Source organism: Felis catus, chromosome A2 (assembly GCF_018350175.1).
Source record: "Felis catus isolate Fca126 chromosome A2, F.catus_Fca126_mat1.0, whole genome shotgun sequence".
NCBI lineage: Eukaryota > Metazoa > Chordata > Mammalia > Carnivora > Felidae > Felis > Felis catus.
In genome coordinates, this window is record NC_058369.1 from 127,894,780 (window position 1) to 127,911,835 (window position 17,056).

The following is a 17,056-nucleotide window of genomic DNA, read 5'->3' on the forward strand; positions in this document are numbered from 1 at the left end:
ATTCCCTTCACTTTGTAGATACACTTTATCTCTGAATGTGACTGGAAGGTCTGACATATCTCTAGGCTATACCATTCATCCTGATGTATGCCTTCTTGTCTCCTCACTCCGAAATATTTAATTCTCTTCCAAAGAGGATTTAAGTGGTTTGTAGGACACAGAATCAAAGGTTAAATTTTGTGATTCCAGTCCCTGGACATTCCTCATATCGGACCCATTGAGCTATGATGGTCTTTATGCTGGAGACTATGAAGAGCCTATTTAGATCTATGATCCCTCATGAATTTTGTTACTTAGTTGAGAAATTAGAACTGTGGTTAATATTAGGAAGTTGTTTAAAATAACTGCAGTAGGTAATTTTTGAAAATTATGCCATGCAAACACATATAAATGTATATTATTTATGAAGTATTGGTTTCTTTGGGGGAACTATTTCTGTCCCCAGAATCTTGAAATGCAGATAGTTGCCCTGTGACTTTGAAGGAATTGTGTATTTTGTGACTGTGTATTTTGAAGGAATCTCTAAGATTGTCACTGCTGAAGAATGCATTTCCTACTGGGCTGTCATGGTACTATTCTTTTTTTCCCTGGTTTGAGTCTCTTACCAGTAGAGTCATGACTTATTTCTAAGTAGGCTCCATACCCAGTGCAGAGTCCAACATGGAGCTCAAATCCATGACCCTGGGCTGAGGTCAAGAGGTAGATGCTCAACCGACCAAGCCACCCAGGCACCCCTAGAGTCATGACTTTTTAATTAGACAACAACACCACACTGCCTGTGGAAGAACATCATTTAAATCCATGCACAAAGCATGATGAATGTCTTGTAACCGATCAAGCTTCTCTCTCTGTGCTAGCAACTATGAGCCTCAGAGGCAGAGTTGGGGCCCAACCTTGATAAATGTCTCATTCTTTATTCTCATCATTTTTTCAGTTTCTTGACTTATTATTTTACTGTTATGGGCTGAATTTTGTCCCCCCTAAAATTCATATGTTGAAGAACTAGCTCCTGTTACCTCAGAATGTAACTGTATTTGGCGACTGGGTCTTTAAAGAAGTAATTAAGTAAAATGAGGTCACTAGGATAAGCCCTCATCCAATATGATTGGTGTCCTTATAAGAAGAGGAAATTTTGGCACAAACCTGTACAGAAGGATGACCATGTGAAGTCACAAAAGATGGCCATTTGCAAGCCAATTAGAGGCCTCAGAAGAAACCAATCTAAACTGTGAGAAAATAAATTCCTTTTGTTTAAGCCTCCCAATCTGTGGGCCTTTGTTATGGGCTGCCTTGTATGTCTACCCCCAGCTCCCAAAGCCAGGAAGATACATCTTACCAGAAACTGACCCTGATAGCACCTTGATGTTGGACTTCTACCCTCAAGAACCATGAGAAAATAATTTTCTTCCTGTAATTATTAGACCCCTATTTCTCTGAGTGGTGCTTAGGGGTAAGCAAGTCAATGAAAATGGAACTCTGATTTTGAGGAGGAGTGGGTTAACCTGGAGTGGATGGAGCAGAAAATGGTCTGAGGTCCAACCCAACACTACTATGTCATAGGGACATTTTTGCCATTCACAGTGCAATAGACTGAATGTTTGTGTCCCCCCAAATTCATGTGTTGAAATCCAACCCTCAATGTGGTGGTACTAGGAGGTAGAGCCTTTGGGAGGTAATTAGGTCATAAGCCCTCATAAATGGGATTAGTGTCCTTATTAAATAGATGTCAAAGAGCTCTCTTGCTCTTTTTCTGCCGTGTGAAAATACAATGAGAAGTTGGCAGTGTGCCTCCTGGAAGAGGGTTCTCACCAGAACCCAGTCGTGCTGGCACACTGATCTAGGTCTTTCAACTTCCAGAACTGTGAGAAGTAAATTTCTGTTGTTTATAAGCCACTCAGTGTATTTTGTTATAGCACCCAGGAACTAAGACACACTGGAAATGACAAGACTTGGTCTTTTCAGCTCTTGCATGGGAGCCTTAGTGGCGATCCAGTCCAGTGACAGTCCAAAAGGATTCATTTTATTTTTATTTATTTTTTAACGTTTGTTTATTTTTGAGACAGAGAGAGAGCATGAACGGGGGAGCGTCAGAGAGAGAGAGAGACACAGATTCTGAAACAGGCTCCAGGCTCTGAGTGGTCAGCACAGAGCCTGACGCAGGGCTTGAACTCATGGACCACGAGATCATGACCTGAGCTGAAGTCGGCTGCTTAACCGACTGAGCCACCCAGGCGCCCCTAAAAGGATTCATTTTAATGTGAATCTGCTGCCTGCCACATCTACTCTGAGGTAAAATGCCCTAAAGGTATTGATTCCTTTACTTCATCTAAGAAATAACCTCTCTCCCTTTCAAGAGACTGAGATTGAGTTCTCCATTCAATAGGTCCATGCAATGAGGTCAAGAGGATTATGCTCAACATTCTATTATGCTTCTGTTTTTCTGGCTCACTCAGAGATCATCCAGAATAAGAGGCTGGAAATACGTTGATAAAACATAGCACATGACATACCCACAGAAAAATGAATTGCATGTCTGCTTACCTGATTTTGCTTACTATGGGCATCTTCAATCAGTCTAAGGTACCTGGTATCGGTGAGTAACCAGATTTATTATATAGTTATATATGTACATGTGTATGTGTTACAATGCGTATTAGTCAGGCCTCCTTAGTTATAAGTAACCTGAACTGGTTATTGCTAACTCTAGAGAAAGCAAATTTATTGGAGGGATTCATCATAGAATACATAGGCTTAGAAATGCGATGACTTCCACACAATAATAGAATAAGAACAAAATCCAGGGCAGTCTTGCCAGTCTTGGCGATAGAAAGTATCTGACCATCTTTTACAGGTTCTGCCCTGGAATGAATGTGCCCCAAACTTTGTTTTTTAAATAAAAATTTAAAAACAGAATATAGAAAGAATATAGGGAGTGGACACAGTCCACCCATTCCACGACTTGGTGCCCAATCTCTGGTTAAAGGTACAGCTCCACTCAGACTTAATAGAGAGGTGGAGAGGCAATTACCCTGAAGGGACTTAGGGTAACATTAGAAGGAAAGAAGAAATCTTGTTTGGCCCAGCAGTAAAAATAACGACGACAATGACAATGACAGCTGTCCACTTGACTCTAATTCCTTGCTTCAGATCTAGTGATCCGTCCAAGGTGACTCCTCTCTGGTGTGTTTCAGGCTACTCTCAGAGCCCTGTCTGCAAGAGCAGGTCTCCCTCTTGCTTTAGGATTTGTATTCCTGATCATAGAGAGTTGTCAGCCTTCAGTTAAGCTCTGGCCCAGAGTATGGTTTTGCAGAACTATCTTACCATCTGCTGATTTTCAGGGCATAGTGTCTTTTCAGTGTCCTGTGGAAAATGCTAGATGCTGGCTTTGCTAGTTTATGGAGGAAGCAGGACTGTGTGAAGCTGCCCACTACATCTTGCCCTGGGTCTGTGTGCTCTTAGCTGACTGTTTTCTAGCTGGATAACCAGGCTACTCTGCCCTACGGCTATGTGATAAAAGCTTTCAAACCTTCTTGGTGGGAATGGCATTTACTGCTTGGAAGTTAAGCTGAGGCTGGGTTTGGTTTAATTACAGCCTGCCACATCACATAAGCTAGCATATGTTACTTGGGAAGGAAGAAGAACATTCTGAGGGTTGATAGTATAAGGAATGATTTCTCTCTAATTAGCTGTCACTTTGAAGGGGAGGGATCATAGTAATAAACTGTGGGTGGATAGGTGATAGCAGAAAATGTAGAGGAAGGCCAACTGAATGGGTCCCCTCTCAGTCCAAGAATGCAGAAGTCTAGAATGGTAGGGCTTCCGTGATTCACTGTCAGAGAATTTATGTTCATTCTCACCCCTCGACACTTGCCTTCTTTTATTAAGTACCCAGAATCTTCATGTTCTTTCTCAGTTCTAGTTAGAACAGATGGGAGGTAGTCTAATAAACATCAGTACTCACCAAGGTGTCAAGAACTGTGTTGGTTGCCCCTCCAAGGGGATAGATATTTCATTTTTAAATGGTTGGGGAAACTTATGGCACAATGGAATCAATTTTATTTTGGTGGATTTTTAGTTAACATAGTTGTGGGGAAAATAGTGGATAATTGGGGTCTTCTTCATATCCTTAAAAAACACGTTATTGATCACTTTCCAATTCTGCCCATGTGCAAACTTAGCTGCAGGTCATACAGCTATTGTGGAGAAAATAAAATAACATTGATCAAGAAAAGAGGCCCCAGGGCACCTGGGTGGCTCAATTGATTAAGCATCTGACTTTGGCTTAGATCATGTTCTTGCAGTTCATGAGTTCGAGCCCTGCATCTGCTCCACACTGACAGTGAAGAGCCTGCTTGGGATTCTCTCTCTCCCTCTCTCTCTGTTCCTCCTGCATTTGCTCATTCTCTCTCTCAAAATAATAAATAAATAAATTAAATTAAAAAAAAAATAAAGGTGCCCAGTTTCATCTGACTACACAGCAAGTTCTGTGCCTTTAAGGAAGAGCTAGTGGAAAAGCTGATTTAAGGGGCATTTAACAAATAAACACCCTCTCTTAGTTCTCCTTAACCCCTGAAGAGATGACATACATTTTATTATACTTCTTACAATCATACAAAGACCAAACCAGTCAATATACACTTAGAGAACCTATGCAGATAAACCATAAACTAATTGAAGGCCAGTATTATACTTTCAACTCCTTTGTATCACACCCTTCACCCTCATTTATTCAATTCATTTAGAAAAAAAATATTGAGCACTTACTATATGCAGGCACTATGCTAGATTTTAGTAATTCTACATGATTAAGATGTGGTTCCTCTCCTCAAAGAGCTCAGAGCCTAGTGAGGAAGACAGCTGGGCACAAAATAGTTATACAATCATGTGTGAAGCATATTCCTAGTTGTAGGAATAAGCACTATCTTACCATTGAAGAGGAAGAATTCATTCTGTCTGGCTTTAGAGATCTGGCATTTGAGCTAGTCCTTGAAGGACAAGATGGTTCATTAGCTCAGCATCCTGAATATAGCAAGTGTTTAAAAAAACGTCACTGCTTAACAATATTAGAGATGAAGGAAACTAGAATTATTTGAAGGTTGAGTCCACGGTTATTTATCCCAGTTTTTTCTTGGATTGAGGTTGGTTATCCTAACCAGTTCACCCTCATTAATCAGACCCCTATATGGTTCATCATTTGCCCCACATAATCAATGCTTTTGAGATTATCACACAGACACTGTATAGGAGTTGACAACTTGAATGCAACATGAATGCAAACATAGCTGTTGAAATTGTCGTTTCTTCCCTTATTTTCTTTGACTTCTGAGGGTTTTATATTTTTAAATTGTCAGTCTTGACACCACACTCATAACCCCAGTAATTCAACTCAAAATACATTCTGATAAATGACTGAAATTTGTTGCTGTGATGGCACTTAATCCTGCACCATTGAGAAGTCAACTCTACAGCTGTAAATTTCAGATTTTATAGTGAAATTTTGACTAAACTGGGCCTTTTTTTTTCTAGTGAGCTATCCATTAACTAGTGCAGTATTTACAAAATAAATGTTGAGAAGCCTACCACAAATTCTCTGTAGAGTCATTAGCGACTTTATATTTGACAGTAATGATTGCATTATTCTGATGCATTGAATTTCTATTTTCAGGAACACTAAAAAAGTCAACAATTTAATGCTGTTTGAAAAAAAATTGACTGGCTACTCCCATCATTTGTTTTTGTCTGCATCTAGAGAATTTCATATATCTGGATGAAAAGGAACAAATTCTACCAACCATCAGGTATTTAAAAAAGATCTGAATTTGAATGTTATAGAGAAATCAATGAAATAATTGGCTGAATTTGTCAATTTCCATTTAAACTTGATGCTGAGTATAAATAAGCCTTTGCTGTTCTCTGTCAACCTTTAGATTTCAGAAATAGTAAAAATGCTAATTTTCACCACAAGGGGGAAGTAGAACACTAAAATTGTTATCAAATGGAGCCTAATGAAAGGGAGTAGTATATTTGTGTTAAGAAAAACTGTACTCTGTGGCAAGAAATAAGAACTTTAAAAAATGTTGACTAGAATTCAGCAATCTTTGTAGTATCATGTTCACATTAATTTTAACCTCTTTGTAAATTTCCTACACATTTCACCTTTGAACTAAACATATGGTTTGCAAAATGGACAAAGAAAAGAAGTAACAATTGCCAGTAAGGGAAGTAATTCACATTTCATCTTGAAGGATAACATGTGAAATCTCAACTATTTGAGAGTGATTATTAGTTTTCTTAAGATAGCTCACTGGCTTCCTGGGGAGTATATATTTTAGGCTGAAACGTCAGTAGAAAATGGATCAGCCAAAGTAGTTGCATGATACAGTTTAGCATTAAACAGAGCCTAAACTTATCTGAAAGGGTAAATATTTAATCTGGGTTTTTGTGGCCTTGCTTGTAGAGCCTTCTATCAAGAGAGAAAACTGGGCAAGCCTTCTGTTTCTTGTGAAGTCTGACTCAAGATTATCTTCCTTCAAGAAATTTTCCTGATCTCATTCTACTTGAAGCAGATGCCTCTTCTTTAGTGTGCATCAGAAACCCTTGGAAAAGTTGTGAAACCGGATTGCTAGGCTCCTGCCCAAGTTTCTGATTTGGTGAGTCTGGGGAGGGTTCTGGGAATATGTACGTCTAACAAATTCCAGGTGATGCTGATGTTTGGGGTTTGGGACCACACTTTGAGAACCACTGTTTTAGTGTGTATTCCCTTAGTTTATGCTATCAAATATCATCACACCAGAGTCTAGAGAATGTTCCTTCTTTGTTTGGTATGCTGGAATTTGGTTTGCTAAATATTGTTTGCAACCAGGTGGCTGTTGACGGTGGCTCAGAAAGTTTTCTCTTAGCAGTTCTACAGTTGGATTTTATTCGTTAGGATTTGACCTGAATGTTATCACACGCTTTTGGGTACATTGGTTTTTCAGGACATTTTAGGTGTGTATGTTGTGGTTTTTTGAGCACACTGTCACTTGAAGTGGGTCTGGGCCTTTAGTCCCTGTGCTTGCCCTTATGGCCCTACAGAACCAGTGCAGTCCTGGTCTAAAGCATGTTTGCACTCAAATCTTAATATGCAAAACCAAAAGACCAGTACAGGGGCATCTGGCTGGCTCATTCGGTGGAGCATGCAACTCTTGATCTCGGGTTGTGAGTTAGGGCCCTACACTGGGTGTAGAGATTATTTAAAAATTAAAATCTTAAAAATAAAAAAAAATTAAGAAAATAAAAAACCAGTACACATGCTACTAAAGTACAATTACTTTAGTAAGTAATTCTTGCCAGAAATACTAGTACTTATGTGAATGAGGATTGGGAAAGGATTTGGTCTGAATCATTTAACCTATATATCTATAATCATTAGTTAAGTGGAAATTGGTTAATTGTCCATATTTTTTTTTACCTTTTGCCTAAGTGAAAGAAAAAATGGGCCAAACACTAGGCTGGGTGTCAGCATATGACTTCTGTTTGGGTCATGAGTTTAGTGGGTAAATTGTAGCAATGTGATCTCTGTCAGCCTTCAGGAGTGAAATGAAAATAGCCATACTTACCTAAACAGATCCATTGAAAAGAACAACTAGCAGCAGCAACAACAAAATCTTTTGTAAACATAAAGCACTATAAATTTATGTAGTAAAGATAATTCCATACTATGGGTTTCACTGGTCAGATCTATTTCTTTACAAACCACAATTCTAGAAAGAGAAGGATTATAAACAGATGCATGATCCACTGAGGACAATATAATATAATGGCAACCATTTAAAGGTACTGAAGATTAAAGCTGGCTATTTACCAGTGTGGCATAATGGGTGTAAGACTTTATTTGGCACATGTTCTAATTGCTTAACAAATCAACACTGGCAAAACAGTTAATCTGGTAGGGCCCATAGACTCTGCCACTGATTCCCTGATTCACAATAAGCAATACATTCATCCTTCAGAGATTCTGGAAACATGTAATTTCTGCCAAAAAAAAAAGCTGTGAGATTCCAATTTCTAAATTACCATTGTTTTCTCTCTGCCCTAGGTCAAAGTGCACAATACCCCACAGGGCCATGGGAAGACACTGGGTTCTTCTCTAATACTCCAACCCTAGCTTCAGGGCACTGAATAATGATTCTTTTCCCAGGGCCACTGTGAAATGGTTTGAGCTTCTCAGATGAAGACATGCTAGCCACATGTTACTACCCTCTTCTCAAGGGTTTACAAGTAGATTTTAAAATAATAGTTGTTCTGAAATGTGAGGATACCTGAAGGAATTCTGACCTGGGGAATTTGCTCTTGAATTACCCATATTTGCCAATATGACTATTTCTAGTTATCCCTGCCTGATGGTGGCTCATAATTGCAGGTGATTAAAGAGAGACAGGCCATAGTTGCTGGATGTGGCTGAGAACAGGCTTCTAAAGCAGCATCACATACCTACCTGCTGGTCCTGGCTATAGGGCTCAGCCCCTTGAACCTTTGCCCACCGTCTCCTTTTGCCCCTCTCTTGATGTCTAGCCAATTAATTCAGTTTTATGTTCATTTTGACTATTTACTCACTTCTGGCCAGTGCTACCAAGAGGTTCTGGCAAAAGCAAGGACTCAGATGTCAGATGCCTGGATTTAACTTTGATTCCACCACTGGCTTCCTGAATTTCAGTTTTGCCCTGAGACAGGGATAGAATGTATCTCAAAGGTTGTCAAGGGTTGCTGAGATACGTACAATTCCTGACAAATATTTATGCTCAGTATATGCCACCTGTTGTTATCATTATTATGTGTTTATGCTTTTAAGCTTGACCCTATGTCACTGTGGCTCCATGACCTGTGCTGCTTTTCCTGCTTAATTCTGTGGCACTGAGGTCCTGTCCCAGCTTTTCTTGAGCTGAGGACACTCCGCTCCCCTTGCTTCCTCCCATGGAGACAGGGATCCTGAGCTTAGGAGAGCTGCTATTTTTCTATTAGCACCAATACATTATGCTTTGATCTCAGAGGAGAGCAAGCACTCTACAGATCCATTACTAAGGGGCCAGGTGAACAGAGCAACTGAGTAAACACTATAGATCACCTCCTGAATGATTTGGATTTAGAAATCAATATTCATTATCGGTGTGGCTAAAGTGACTGAATCAGTTGGCTATTGTTCCACTCATTACTCATTAACTGATTGATGGTATGATCTCAGAATCCCCATTTCATGAACAATTATTTCAACTCCAGCAAAGTGGACATGAAACTTCCTTTGTCTCCGGCCAAGTTTTAGGTTCAACCATTATGTGTTTTAATTTTTTATGTCCTCTTGTAGAGAAATCTCATTCAGTTATTAGGTTGAAATATTTTCCTCTGCCCCAAAGCCAAGTATTTGTGCTGTTCTGTAGGTTAGAGAGGCCAGGCTTCTGGGGCCTCCAGGAGAACCACAACAAAACTCAAATAATTTCTTTCCTGCTCATACAAAACTGGTGGATAGAAGATTTCTGTCTTTGTGAGACGTTGCAGAATGCATTTCAACACTCCATAGAATTGGCTGGTGAAAAGTGGGGTTAAATAACGAAGAAAATTGCACACTGCGAACAAAAAAGCTTAAAAAAGATTTTTGCCTATAGCATAAGGTATAGAAAAATGGCTCTATTTCCAGATGAATCAATCTTAGCCTTTCCTTAGCATTTCTTTTAACTATAAGTAAATGAGGAATCTAAATCTCCATTAACTTTGAATACCTATGCTACATCACTGTAAGCAATGATTTGTTCTTTTGTCCCATGGATGAGCTGAACACAGGGCCTTACTTTAATATGAAATACACTGATTTTGTTGGATTCTATTACATTCTCATACTGCTAAAAGATCTTTTCATGTTCAAATTCCAGTGTGTTTTCAAAGTCAGGTTTTTTTCTTTCAAAAGGAAAAGGGTCCCCTGTGGAAGTTTATGAAAGCTGACACATTTTCTTGTAAAATATCCTTCTGAGACCATACGGTTTATCGGTAAGCACATATTTTTGGACCTTTTAAAATGAGTATTATGAAATTAACGTGAGATGTTTTTAGAAAAGTGAATGCTATTGACTCTGTAGGGCAGAATGCCTGTCTCCTTTGTGGTTGTTACTCTTTATAATTCCCTGCAAAAGGCATTTTCAGATAATTAAAAAAGGTATTTGGAACAAAAATACTTATCAAAAGAGGTTATACAACAAATGCATGGCAGCCAGTTGTCAAAGTTAAAAATACCCATTTATTTCCCCCCAAAGCTATTAGATCTATTACCACCTAATTGCTTGGAAAATTCATTTTCTTTTTCTGAAATCGCAACCTTAATTGAGGTCTGAAAGCTCACCACGTGACTCTTAAATCAGTAAACCTAACTTTTTAAAAAATTCTTCTATAATTTATCTTTGTGGCCAAGAGCATATTTTTTCTTTGAGATAGTTATGGCAGCTCGTCCTAGCAGAAAAGCACTGTTTCTGATAATACATATTGAGGGCAAGAGTTCGCAGCAAAGCGAACAGATATTAATGCAAGCATATTATTTAATCACACTGAAACCAAAAGATTTTTAACCATTTTTTGTGGTATTTTATCCTAAATGTCAAGACGGGAAACACAAATCTATTCGTCATTCTGGCTGTGGAAATCTGCCCTACATGTCGCCATCAGCAAGAGTAACGTGTGTAACAGATACAACCTATTTGTTGTTATGTAAACTCTGAAGAATGTACATAACAAGAAATAATTTTCAGCTTTGGTTTATGACAGATCAAGCATCAGTGGTGATGAGAGTATCTTAATCAGTGCCTGAAATCAGAATTGTTTTTAATTACATAAAAGGGATGAGAATAAATGTGATTAAAATAAATGATCCTAGAAGCAATCATTCAGGTTAGGGTTGCTGTTTCAAGGAATTACCTTGGAAATCTATGAATGAATTTGGAAGATTCTATCAGTTTGCAGAATGTTTTTGAAACTCCTCTCTCAGAATTGCCTCAGAGTTAGTTTATGACCTACTTCTCCTTATTACTTTATTTATTTATTTGTTGGTTGGTTTTAAGAGTTTATTTGCAAAAAGGAATAAGGTTTTACTTGAACAAAAATCAATTGGAACCAGCAGCACCAAACCCAAAGTGATTAGGAGGGCTCCAGTGTCAGGAGCTCTGGGAGAGACTTTTATAGGGAAAAGCCTTAAGTAGGGAAATTATTGATTGGCTATGGTGTGGAGTCTAGTTGGCTGTTTGTAATTACTTGTTCTTGAGCTTTGATTTTGCAATGTTGAGGTACTGACGGGATTGGGTTTTGGTTTGCTTACATAGGCTGCCATGGCATTAGAGTCACATCAGTCTAATGGCCTCCTTATTGAATTAATTTGATAATGCCCACCTTTTGGTCATCTTCTCATACATGAGAGATTGACCAAAAATTTGGTATTAATACCACTCTCAGTCACCATTAGAGTTAAGTTGATCTTTTCTCATTGTGAAACTCACAGGTCGAGATGTCAGATCTGGGGAAGAATTGTTTTTGCAGTTTGTCTCTTTGTTTTCTTGTTTCTGTTTCTCCAAGTATACTGAGATCATCCAATGTACTGCTGATGCTTATGCACATGCATTTTAGACGCATAGGAGAACATTGTGTATCAGGGAAACTACAATGATAACTATTAGGAGGATAATACCAAAAGACTGATGTGTGCTCCTTAGCCAGGGCCCCTAACAACCAAATCAGTCGATATCAAATAAATCAATGTATGTACCTGAAGTAGGATCAACCTGTTTTAGCCAAGTGGCTTGTTTGTTAATTTCCTGTATTTACCACAATAGCATAGGTGTTGATCGAGCTACAGCAGAAGATATTTGCCACAGTACTGACTTCTTGTTCAGCCAATAGGTAATCTAAAGCAACTCTGTTCTCTAAACCCACCTTAGGAAGAAAATCTAGGGACTTGTGCAGCTACAGCCTTAACTATTCAGTGATAGTTGCTAAACTTAAGGAGCACTGTCTTCCCATGTGTGAACAGAGAGAGAGGAAAAGCAAGTAGCAAAAAGTCAGCAGCAATAAAGATTCTATGTTGGAGGTAAAGATCTTGATCAGTGATCTTGGGAGAGCTGTCTACTTGAAGATGCTCTCTGCTTCTGGGGAGAAACCTCCCCAATCAATTTAAAATTTAGATCTCCAGCTAGTGTGTAGCTGGAGGAGCCCTTTTTGATTGGGGGATGTGGATCCAAGGTTCAAGTATGTGAAGTTTGGCTGCTGTTTGGGTGGTGAGGAGGACCTGGTATGGTCCCTTCCAAAGTGTTCAAGGGCAGTCTTTTTTCTTACTGATTCCAAATCAGAGGGGTGGGAGAAAATTGAAAGTGTTGGCCTGGAGAGTTATAGGATATTAAGAGAAAGTAGAGGAATTACTGATCCAGTTTGGTTTATAGATACTTAATAAAAATCAAAGACAATGAATGGCACTAGAATCCGGTATCCATAAAGTTGTGTTATATTTTTTTACAGAAACATAATTTTTCCCTCTACAATCACCATCATCTGTATCAAAGGTAGTGACAGGAAGGCTGATTTGTTTATAAAATAAGTCTGTTGGCCTGATTATTTACAGAAGTACAGCAAGAACAGTGATCATGCAGATAGGCTCTTTTTTAAATCTGCTTTGCTGGAACTTTTCATAAAGAATCTTAAACTAGACTTTTAAAAGCCTTTCTTGGGGCGCCTGGGTGGCGCAGTCGGTTAAGCGTCCGACTTCAGCCAGGTCACGATCTCGCGGTCCGTGAGTTCCAGCCCCGCGTCGGGCTCTGGGCTGATGGCTCAGAGCCTGGAGCCTGTTTCCGATTCTGTGTCTCCCTCTCTCTCTGCCCCTCCCCCGTTCATGCTCTGTCTCTCTCTGTCCCAAAAATAAATAAACGTTGAAAAAAAAAATTAAAAGCCTTTCTAGGGTTAGAAGCCAAGCCAAGAATACACCATCAGACTCTGCCTGGAATTTCTATAGATTTGGGTGAATTCTTCTCTTCTGGAGGTTGCCTAGATAACTTGAGGTTCCTGGGCCTGCCAGGACTTGACTTTTCATAGTCACCTGGTAAGACTGTTGGGAACTTTGTAAGCCAAGGTACAAGGCCAGGTTTTCCAAGGGGCTTTTATTGGCTCCATAGTGTCCACCTTAGTTCCTTAAAACTGTTCTGATTATATCTGATTTTATGCATATTCTCAAATATGACTTTCTAGTCAAAGCCTTAGTGCCTTAGTAAAAACCAATGTTCCCAATTATATCGTGTTACAAGGAGAGCAGATTCTCACTGAACTTATGCAAATAACTGTATTGTCATGAAAATAAGAATCCTCAATAGGTTTCTGAATTCTAGATAAATCAGGGACAAAAAGGAAATGTTACAATTTTGTTTACATAGACATACTTTACTGTAGGTCATAGATAGCTTATGAGAAAAGTGAAAAAGGTTTCCTTAAATCTGCAAAAATATAACATTAAGGAACCAGTAATATTTCAAAGAAAATTTATACAAAATATAATCATCTTCATCAGTTCATTCAACATCATATTGTTGATTCTGGTTCTGCTTGAGTCCAGTTTTTTATTAGTTCTAAAAATTCTTATCTAGTTCAGTTTTGTGATCTTAAAGTTAACAGAAACCTATATCCAGAGTACTTGTCAGAGTCCTTTCCATGAATTTCTCTGAAGATGAAGCACCCTTGCAAAAGAGTAAGACAATAACTAAATGACAAAAAAGACTTTAAAAATGTTCATGGTTAATGAATGACCTGATGAGAATTCATTTGACAAGGAAATGTAGTTATTTCTGTGGCAGACAATAATTTAGGATAATAGTTGGACAATGAGAGTATTGACAAGTTTCCAGAAACTTTAGACAATTTCTGGGATACACATGTTAGTAACATATCCAGACACAGATAACCTAAGATCTAGCATCTCTTTTCATTTGACAATGCTTCCCACATAATTTACCACGCCAAATAAACCACCAAATAAACCTAACAGTTTAACATCCCTCATTTACAAGGTGAGGCAAATCCTTTGAGACTTTTCAGAGACCCTCTGGGAAATGTCAAAGTAACTTTAAGGTAAAAAAGACTCCATTTAGAGCTTTATTTTGAGAATTTGTCAAAAGTTTGAGCATTTGACTACATAGACTCTCAGCTCATTATGAAATAGTACTTAGCTCGTTATGAATAATACTGAGCTCTTTCAATATTGAGAAAACTGGCTTTTCTTAAGGAATCAAAGACCTGATAAAGACAGCATGAAACACAGCAAATTATTTTGGTAAGACCACAAATCTTCCTTTCCAGGTAGATTACCCAAAAGGTAGAAAAACACCTCTCACATTCTCTTACCAAGAGCAGACCAAGAAACCATTGTCCTTTTAACAGAGAGAAAACAAAAGTCTAATTTTGTGCCAATGTACTTTTGATATTAAAACTCATACTTTGGGGTATCAGTTAAGCATCTGGGTCTTCGTTTTGGCTCAGGTCATGATCTCAGGGTTCATGAGTTGAAGCCCCACATTGGGCTCTGTGCTGACATTGTGGAGCCTGCTTGGGATTGTTTCTCTGTCTCTCTCTCTCTCTGTCCCTCCCCTCCTCTCTGTCTCTCTCTTTCAAAGTAAATTAATTAATTAAAAAAAACCTCATACTTTAAAAACTTAAATCCATTCCAATTTTGTTACATTGATGCATAAAATTTCTTCTCAAAGATTCCTTGTCCATGTCCCTTCTATATACATATATAGCATAATGCATACTTGTTGAGTCTATGCAACAAGTTATGCAACAAAATCTATGCAACAAGTCTATGCAACAAACTTACTATATATATATATATATATATATATATATATATATATATATAGTAAGATATATATATATCTCCAGTCATGTTTTGTCTTATGTTTTTTGTCTTTCTCTTTCTGGAACAACCAGTTGTTCATTCTACTTTCCTTACTAACTTTCATACAAAGTGGTTTCCTTTCACCCTTATTATTTTTAAGTAATTTTAATTCCATGTATTGATTAGAATTCTTAACTCTTAGAATCCTTTATTCCTACTAAAAACTAAGAAGAAAGGACTGTTACAGTAGCATTCTGTGGATTGGCAACTTTGTAAATAAATACATGTCACAATTTCTAGAAGTACATTCTTCCTTGTAATAAATTTTTCAGTGTGGCACAAGACATGTTTACTAATAGATCCAAATATTTCTAGTTCCTTTGTAAGAAAGGAAGTCAACAGTAGATAAACCTCTGTTCAGTAATTAATGTTTCAGTAACATTTTATAAGTTGTTATCTTATTTGGAAATGGTCTGGATATTCAGTGAATATCCATCATTCACCTTATCTCAGTATAACTTAAAGGTTTCAAGTTACCAAAAGATTTTGGAAATTATTGTTAAGTAGACATACCATAAAGCATAATTATTACTGAAGTTTTATTTATAAACTTTTATTTTACTTACACCTATTTAGTTTATTTGTTCTTAACAATTATGTTTAGAGAACTCATGAAAATTTCATGAGGTATTAAACAGCTAACTACCATCTTACGTTATCTTTCTTGCTAAAACAAATTCTGTAACAGAGATAGCATGAGTTTATTTGACTATTAGGAAACCTAAGTAGAATAAAAGTATTATATTTGGTGCTGGTAACTAATGACATGCCTGTTTTGATTAAATCAACAAACTTAAACTATCTTTTATTTACCAAAGATTATCCTAGATCATGTAAACTTAAAATTCTTTAGGGTTAGATACTATATTTCTGAGAGTATACTTGATTTATTTAAATGCTTGTTTGTCTTTGAGTCAATTAAATAGAGTTCTTTATAAATTAACTTTGACAATACCATTCTGAGGTACAAAAATATCACACATCTGTAACATACATACATAGAGGTCTTACAGCTTTCATGTAAAAATTTTAGCCATGAGACAGGTTGAAAGGTAATACAAAATTCCCTAGTTTATAAAAGAATGGTTGGATTAGAATTGTATTTATGGCAGATAGAATAAGTTAAAGTCACCTGTTCAGATGGTTGAAAAAATGTTTTAGTGTTACTCATCTTTTTTTTTTTTAATTTTTTAAAAGTTTATTGATTTTGAGATAGAGAGAGAATGCGAATGAGTGGGGTAGGGGCCGAGAGAGAGGGACAGAATTCCAAGCAAGCTCATGCTGTCAACACAGAGCCAGACACAAGGCTCGAATCCACGAATTTTTTTTTTTTTTAATTTTTTTTTTCAACGTTTATTTATTTTTCGGACAGAGAGAGACAGAGCATGAACAGGGGAGGGGCAGAGAGAGAGGGAAACACAGAATCGGAAGCAGGCTCCAGGCTCTGAGCCATCAGCCCAGAGCCCGACGCGGGGCTCGAACTCACGGACCGTGAGATCGTGACCTGGCTGAAGTCGGACGCTCAACCGACTGCGCCACCCAGGCGCCGCTCCACGAATTTTTTTTTTATTGAAATATATTTGATATACAATGTTACATCAGTTTCAGGTGTATATCATAGTGATTCAACAAGTCTATGCATTATGCTATGCTCACCACAAATGTAGCTATGATCTATCACCATAAGACATTATTGTAATACTGTTGACTATATTCTCTGTGCTGTACCTTTCATCCCTGTGGCTTATTTGTTCCATAACTGGAAGACTATACTTCTTACATCTATCCACCAATTTTGCCCATCTCCCTACTCCTTCCTCTCTGGCAACCAGCAGTTTGTTTTCCATATTTATGGGCTTGTTTCTGATGTTTGTTTTGTTTTTTAGATTCCACATATAAGTGAAATCATATGGTATTTATCTTTCTTTGACTTATTTCATTTAGCATAATATTCTCTAAGTCCATTCATGTCATGAATGGCAAGAACTCTTGCTTTTCATGGCTTAGTACTGTTCCAATATTACTATACATATATATGTATAAATATATGTATACATATAAATATATAAATATAAATATAAATATACACCCATCTTCTTTATTCATTCATTC

General features: G+C 37.7%; 1 long non-coding RNA gene across 1 annotated transcript in view; it reads left to right on the forward strand.

Annotated features, from left to right (window-relative positions):
* Positions 1-2,120: 2,120 nt before the first annotated feature.
* LOC109497547 overlaps positions 2,121-17,056 on the forward strand; it is a 173,149-nt gene continuing 158,213 nt past the window's right edge. The window contains exons 1-4 of the long non-coding RNA XR_002737254.2: positions 2,121-2,289; positions 2,384-2,593; positions 5,666-5,798; positions 6,458-6,650. This is a non-coding gene — a long non-coding RNA (uncharacterized LOC109497547). The remainder of the gene's footprint in view (positions 2,290-2,383; positions 2,594-5,665; positions 5,799-6,457; positions 6,651-17,056) is intronic.